We start from the raw sequence: 5,860 nt of genomic DNA, 5'->3' as shown, positions 1-5,860 counted from the left end.
CATCATGATAATTTCTTGGAACATTTGCATCTATTCAGAAAAAAAAATAAAATGAAACCAGAAAAAAATTTATACTTATCATATCCCTTACTATTCATTGATCACTAGCATTTCAAACTAAATTTATCTTAATATTTGTTCCCCCTGTTATTTATTTTTATTCCATATGTTCTACTCATCTGTTGACAAGGTAGATAAAAGGAGCATCAGACACAAGATTTTCACAATCACACAGTCACATTGTGAAAGCTGTATCATTACTAAATCATCATCAAGAAACATGGCTACTGGAACACAGCTCTACATTTTCAGGCAGTTCCCTCCAGCCTCTCTATTACATCTTAACTAAAAAGGTTGTATCTATTTAATGCATAAGAATAACCTCTAGGATAACCTCTCCACTCTGTTTGGAATCTCTCAGCCATTGACACTTTGTCTCATTTCACTCTTCCCCCTTTTGGTCGAGAAGGTTTTCTCAATCCCTTGATGCTGAGTCCCAGCTCATTCTAGGATTTGCGTCCCAAGTTACCAGGAAGGTCCACACCCCTGGGAGTCATGTCCCACGTAGACAGGGGGAGGGTGGTGAGTTTGCTTGTTGTGTTGGCTGGAGAGAGAGGCCACATCTGAGCAACAAAAGAGGCTCTCTTGGGGCTGACTCTTAGGCCTAATTTTAAGTAGGCTTGACCTATCCTTTGTAGGAAACCTGGACATTTTTATACTAGGTTTGTGTTTGGAAATAAGACTCTGGATATTATTCAAACTCGGCTTCACCAGGCTTTTTCTTTTTGGGCACCACTCTGGGCAGGTAATGAGGATGCTACCTCATTATTGCCAGGTGGAGGCAGTGCTCCAGATTCTCCATCTGGTGTGCATTGACACTCGAGGTCTGGGGAAGGGGTCCTTGTGGCTGTGGGGTGCAGGTGGAACATCTAGTGCCCCACCTTGTCTCTACTGGCAGTGCAGTGGAAGTAGCCTTTTTACCGCTGGGTGACGGTGAAACTCCTGACTCTGCTGGGTCTCCTTTGACACCACCCCAGAGAGGAAGGGGGAGGGGTGACTCTTGTGACTGCTAAGTGGGGTGAAGGCCAGGCTTTCCCTGTGGTCTCCACTGATCCCACAGGGTCAAGGACAGAGGCTTCAGTGCTGGCTGGCAGGGATGAAGGTCCCAGCTTCCTACTTGGGCTTCGGGACACCTCTCTGGCAGGGGTTTTGGGAAGCCTCATTATGCCTTGCCAGCTCCACACTTAACCTTCTCTGCGGTGCTGGGCTGGGGTAAAGAAGTTGTGGCCTAAGAGGCTTCCCTTTCCTGGTCCTTTGGCTAGAAACAGCAGGGTTTTGCTGGGACTTTTGTCCTCACCTGTTGGCTTTTCCAGCTTCCTCAGCTCCAAGACTGGATATATGAGGCAAAATAAAACACTGAAAGGGCTCACTACTATACTACTCCTTGGCTTCTGAGGTCCCTGTCCATTCTGCCCCTTTCTCCCTACCTTCGGGGTCTCCTAAATTTGTTTTATAAATAATTCCCAGAGTTTCAAGTATTTAGTAGAAGTAATAGAGAAAAGCACATCTACTCCATCTTCCCCTCTTAAACCTCTTTTGATGAGCGGAAGTTTTTTACTTTAATGAAGTCTTTTTTTTTAAAGAATGTTTTTTTTTTTTTTCTTTTTCTTTTTTTACATGGGCAGGCACCAGGAATCAAACCCGGGTCCTCGGGCATGGCAGGCATTCTTACCTGCTGAACCACCGGGGCCCGCCCTAAAGAATGTTTTTATTGACAGATTTTCACACGCATGCATTCCATACATGCACTCAATATCAGTGGCTCACAATATCATCACACAGTTGTGTATTTATCACCATGACCATTTTAAAGAACATTTCTATCACTCCAGAAAAAGAAATAAAAAGAAAAAAGAAAAACTCATGCTCTTTACCCATCCCACTCATTGACCACTGGAATTTCCATCTACCCAATTTATTTTACCCCTTATCCCCTCTATTATTTATTTTTTATTTGTATCTTTTACTCATCTGTCCGGACCCTGAAAAAAAGGAGCATCAGACACAAAGTCTAACAAAGTGCTTTTTAACAGTCTTTTATCTTTTGTTTGCTGTTAAAGAAAATTTGGACATACCTTTCTTCTATATTTTACTTTTCACAGTTAAGTCCATGACCCATCTAAAGTTAATTTTTATGCATGGTGTGAGTTAGAGGCCAAAGTTCATTTCCTTCCATTGACAGCCCAGTTGACCCAGCACCGTTTATTGAGAAGAGTGCCCTTTCCCCCTGGATTGCAGCGGTCCCTGTGTTGTGAATTAGGCAACTGCGTAGGTGTGGGTTGTTTTTAGACTCATTATTTCATCTCTAAAGAGCCAGACTAGTCCCTGGGGGGGTTCAAGGAGATAAAATCCTCATGGGAATAATGCCTTATATTATAAAAAGGTGATTTTGAAAAAAAAAAAAGGGGGACAATGGTGAAGAAATTCATAGTTGCACTATAGAGACCCCATAACTAACTTACAACAGGATAGGGGGTCAGAGAAGGTGTCCTGGAGGCGATGACCACAGGGCAGATTGGAAGGGTAGGCAGGAGTTGTCCAAGGGGAAGGTATGGCAGGAGAAGGACACTCCAGGCCAGAGGGAGAGGGCCACAGCTGCAAAGGCTCAGACCCAAGAAATACCCTGGCATTCATGGGGCGCTGTTAGCTGTTCGAATTTGCAGCAGCTTAAAGTTCAAGGAAAGGAGCAGCCAGAGATGAGGCTGGAGAACTTGGTGGGAAAAGGTCCCTGGGACCCGGCTGGCCCTATCACACAGTTTAGACTTTTCCCCTGAGGAGATGGAGAGCTGCTGCAGGGCTGAGCGTGGTGAACGGCTGTGGTCAGAGCAGGGGGGAGGAGGCATTGGATGAGGGAGGGGTCAGGCCAGATGCTGAGTGAGCCAACAGGAGGCCAACGCAATGACCTACGGGGGGTGGGGGCAGACGTGACTGTGGCATGGGCTGGGGAGAAGGGGGCGTGGGTGACTCCTGCTCCCACTAGTTGCTGGAGTCAGGAAAGGGACAGCTGGTCGAACGCTCTCCTGGTTATACAGCCTGGACGCTGGTCATACAGAATGGACTTCCATTCAAGTCTCCTGACTGTGGTCCTCTCAACATACAGAGACAGAGACTGACCCTGGGGGCCAGGGGGCAACATGAGGAAAGTTCTTCATGCTTCCTGAGAAGGTCCCCCTTCCTTGTCCCAGCCAGGGGGAGCAGGCCTGTCCTCAGCCCTGTGTCCTATAGTATGTTATATTATTTATTTATTTATTTTTGGGGTGCATGGTCTGGGAATCGAACCTGGGTCTCCCTCATGGAAGGCGAGCATTCTACCACTGAACCACCCGTGCACCCCACCCTGTGTCCTCTATTTGCTCATTTGCTTGACCTCTGTTTCCCTCTACCAGCATCCCGGTTTCCCCAAGGACATGGATTTTGCCTGTTTCATACACTGCTGCACCCTCAGTACTTGAGATTGTGCCTGACGCACGCTAGGTGTCCAATAGACATTTGCACAGTGCATGAATGAATAATTCCGCCAGACCCACTGTACTAAGAAGACTCTGAGGCTGCGAGTGGATTCAGTGGAGAAGGGAGAGGTGGTGGGGATCATTCTCATCAATTTAGGATAATGATGTGGTGATATTGATAATTATGTGGTTATAGATATAAATACCGATCATGATAATATTAGTGCATTTAAAATATACCAAGCTGAGACGCACGCAGCCGACTTTGTCTTCGCCACCCGGCTTGTGTAGCTGTCCTGAGAGCCCTCTCCACCTCCCGTGCACAATGGCCACTCTTAAGGAAAAACTGATTGCACCAGTTGCAGAAGAAGAGGGAACAGTCCCAAACAATAAGATCACTGTAGTGGCTGTTGGACAAGTTGGAACGGCATGTGCCATCAGCATTCTTGGAGAGTCTCTGGCTGATGAACTTGCCCTTGTGAATGTTTTGGAAGATAAACTCAAAGGAGAAATGATGGATCTGCAGCATGGAAGCTTGTTTCTTCAGACACCTAAAATTGTGGCAGATAAAGATTACTCTGTGACAGCTAATTCAAAGATTGTGGTGGTAACTGCAGGAGTCCATCAGCAGGAGGGAGAGAGTCGCCTCAACTTGGTTCAGAGAAATGTAAATGTCTTCAAATTCATTATTCCTCAGATCATCAAGTACAGCCCCGATTGCATTATAATTGTGGTTTCCAACCCAGTGGATATTCTAACATATGTTACCTGGAAACTAAGTGGATTACCCAAGCACCGTGTGATTGGAAGTGGGTGCAATCTGGATTCTGCTAGATTTCGTTATCTTATGGCTGAAAAGCTTGGCATTCATCCCAGCAGTTGCCATGGATGGATTTTGGGAGAACATGGAGACTCAAGCGTGGCTGTATGGAGTGGAGTGAATGTGGCAGGAGTTTCTCTCCAGGAGCTGAACCCAGAAATGGGAACAGACAATGACAGTGAAAATTGGAAGGAAGTTCATAAGATGGTTGTTGAAAGTGCCTATGAAGTCATCAAGCTAAAAGGATATACCAACTGGGCTATTGGATTAAGTGTGGCTGATCTGATGAATCCATGTTCAAAAATCTATCCAGGATTCATCCAGTGTCAACAATGGTGAAGGGGGTGTATGGCATTGAGAACGAAGTCTTCTTAAGCCTTCCGTGTATCCTGAATGCTCGGGGATTAACCAGTGTTATCAACCAGAAGCTGAAGGATGATGAAGTTGCTCAACTCAAGAAGAGTGCAGATACCCTCTGGGACCTCCAGAAGGACCTGAAGGATCTGTGACGTTTGAGTTCTAGGCTGTAGAAATTTAAAAACTGCAATGTGATTAACCTTGAGCCATTAGTTATCATTCATGTACATGAATCACAGTTTGCTTTTATCTTCCTAAATATGTGAATCTGGGCCCCCGGAATCAAAGCAAATGCTTGGTATAATGCTTGCTATAGGAGCCCTTGAACAAATAAAATTAACTATCATAGCGTGCTTCTGCTTCTAAGATGAAAAAAAATATATATATATACCAAGCTGGTTGGGTTGAATCATGACTTCTCTCAACAACTATGCCAGTTTGAAAGGATGTATGCACCCTAGAAAATCCATGTTTTAATCCTAATCCCATTTTGTAAAGGCAGCTGTTTCTTCTAATTCCTATTCAGTACTGTGTGTTTGAAACTGTAATTAGATCATCTCCCTGGAGATGTGACTCAATCGAGAGTGGCTGTTAAACTGGATTAGGTGGAGATGTGTCTCCACTCATTCCAGGTGGGTCTTGATTACTTTACTGGAATCCTATAAATGAGGAAACATTTTAGAGAAAGGAAGAGATTCTGAGAGAGCAGAATGACATAGCCATGAGAAGCAGAGTCCACCAGCCAGTGACTTTTGTAGATGAAGAAGGAAAATGCCTCCTGGGGAGCTTCATGAAACAGGAAGCCAGGAGAGAAAGTGAGCAGATGATGCCGTTTTCTCCACGTGCCCTTCCAGATGAGAGAGAAGCTCTGACTGTGTTCGCCATGTACCGTCTCATTTAAGAGAGAAACCCTGAACTTCATTGGCCTTCTTGAACCAAGATATCTTTCCCTGGATGCCTTAGATTGGACATTTCTATAGACTTGTTTTAATTGGAACCTGTTCTCTGCCTTAGAACTATAAACTAGCAACTTATTAAGTTCCCTCTTTTAAAAGCCATTCTGTTTCTGGTATATGGCACTCCAGCAGCGAGCAAACTAGAACAACCTCACAAGGGAGATGTTGTTCTCGTACCTGATACTCTTCTTTCTAGGTAACAGGGGTTCAAGAGTGAT

General features: G+C 44.9%; 1 pseudogene; it reads left to right on the top strand.

Moving 5' to 3' along the window:
* The first annotated feature begins 3,762 nt into the window (after positions 1 to 3,762).
* On the top strand, positions 3,763 to 5,034 carry LOC143645824 (L-lactate dehydrogenase B chain-like; annotated as a pseudogene).
* Positions 5,035 to 5,860: the final 826 nt, after the last annotated feature.

The sequence above is a fragment of the Tamandua tetradactyla genome, chromosome 9 (genome assembly GCF_023851605.1).
Source record: "Tamandua tetradactyla isolate mTamTet1 chromosome 9, mTamTet1.pri, whole genome shotgun sequence".
NCBI classification, from domain to species: Eukaryota; Metazoa; Chordata; class Mammalia; order Pilosa; family Myrmecophagidae; genus Tamandua; species Tamandua tetradactyla.
The sequence above is the reverse complement of the archived record's forward strand: the minus strand, read 5'-3'. Positions and strand labels throughout refer to the sequence as shown.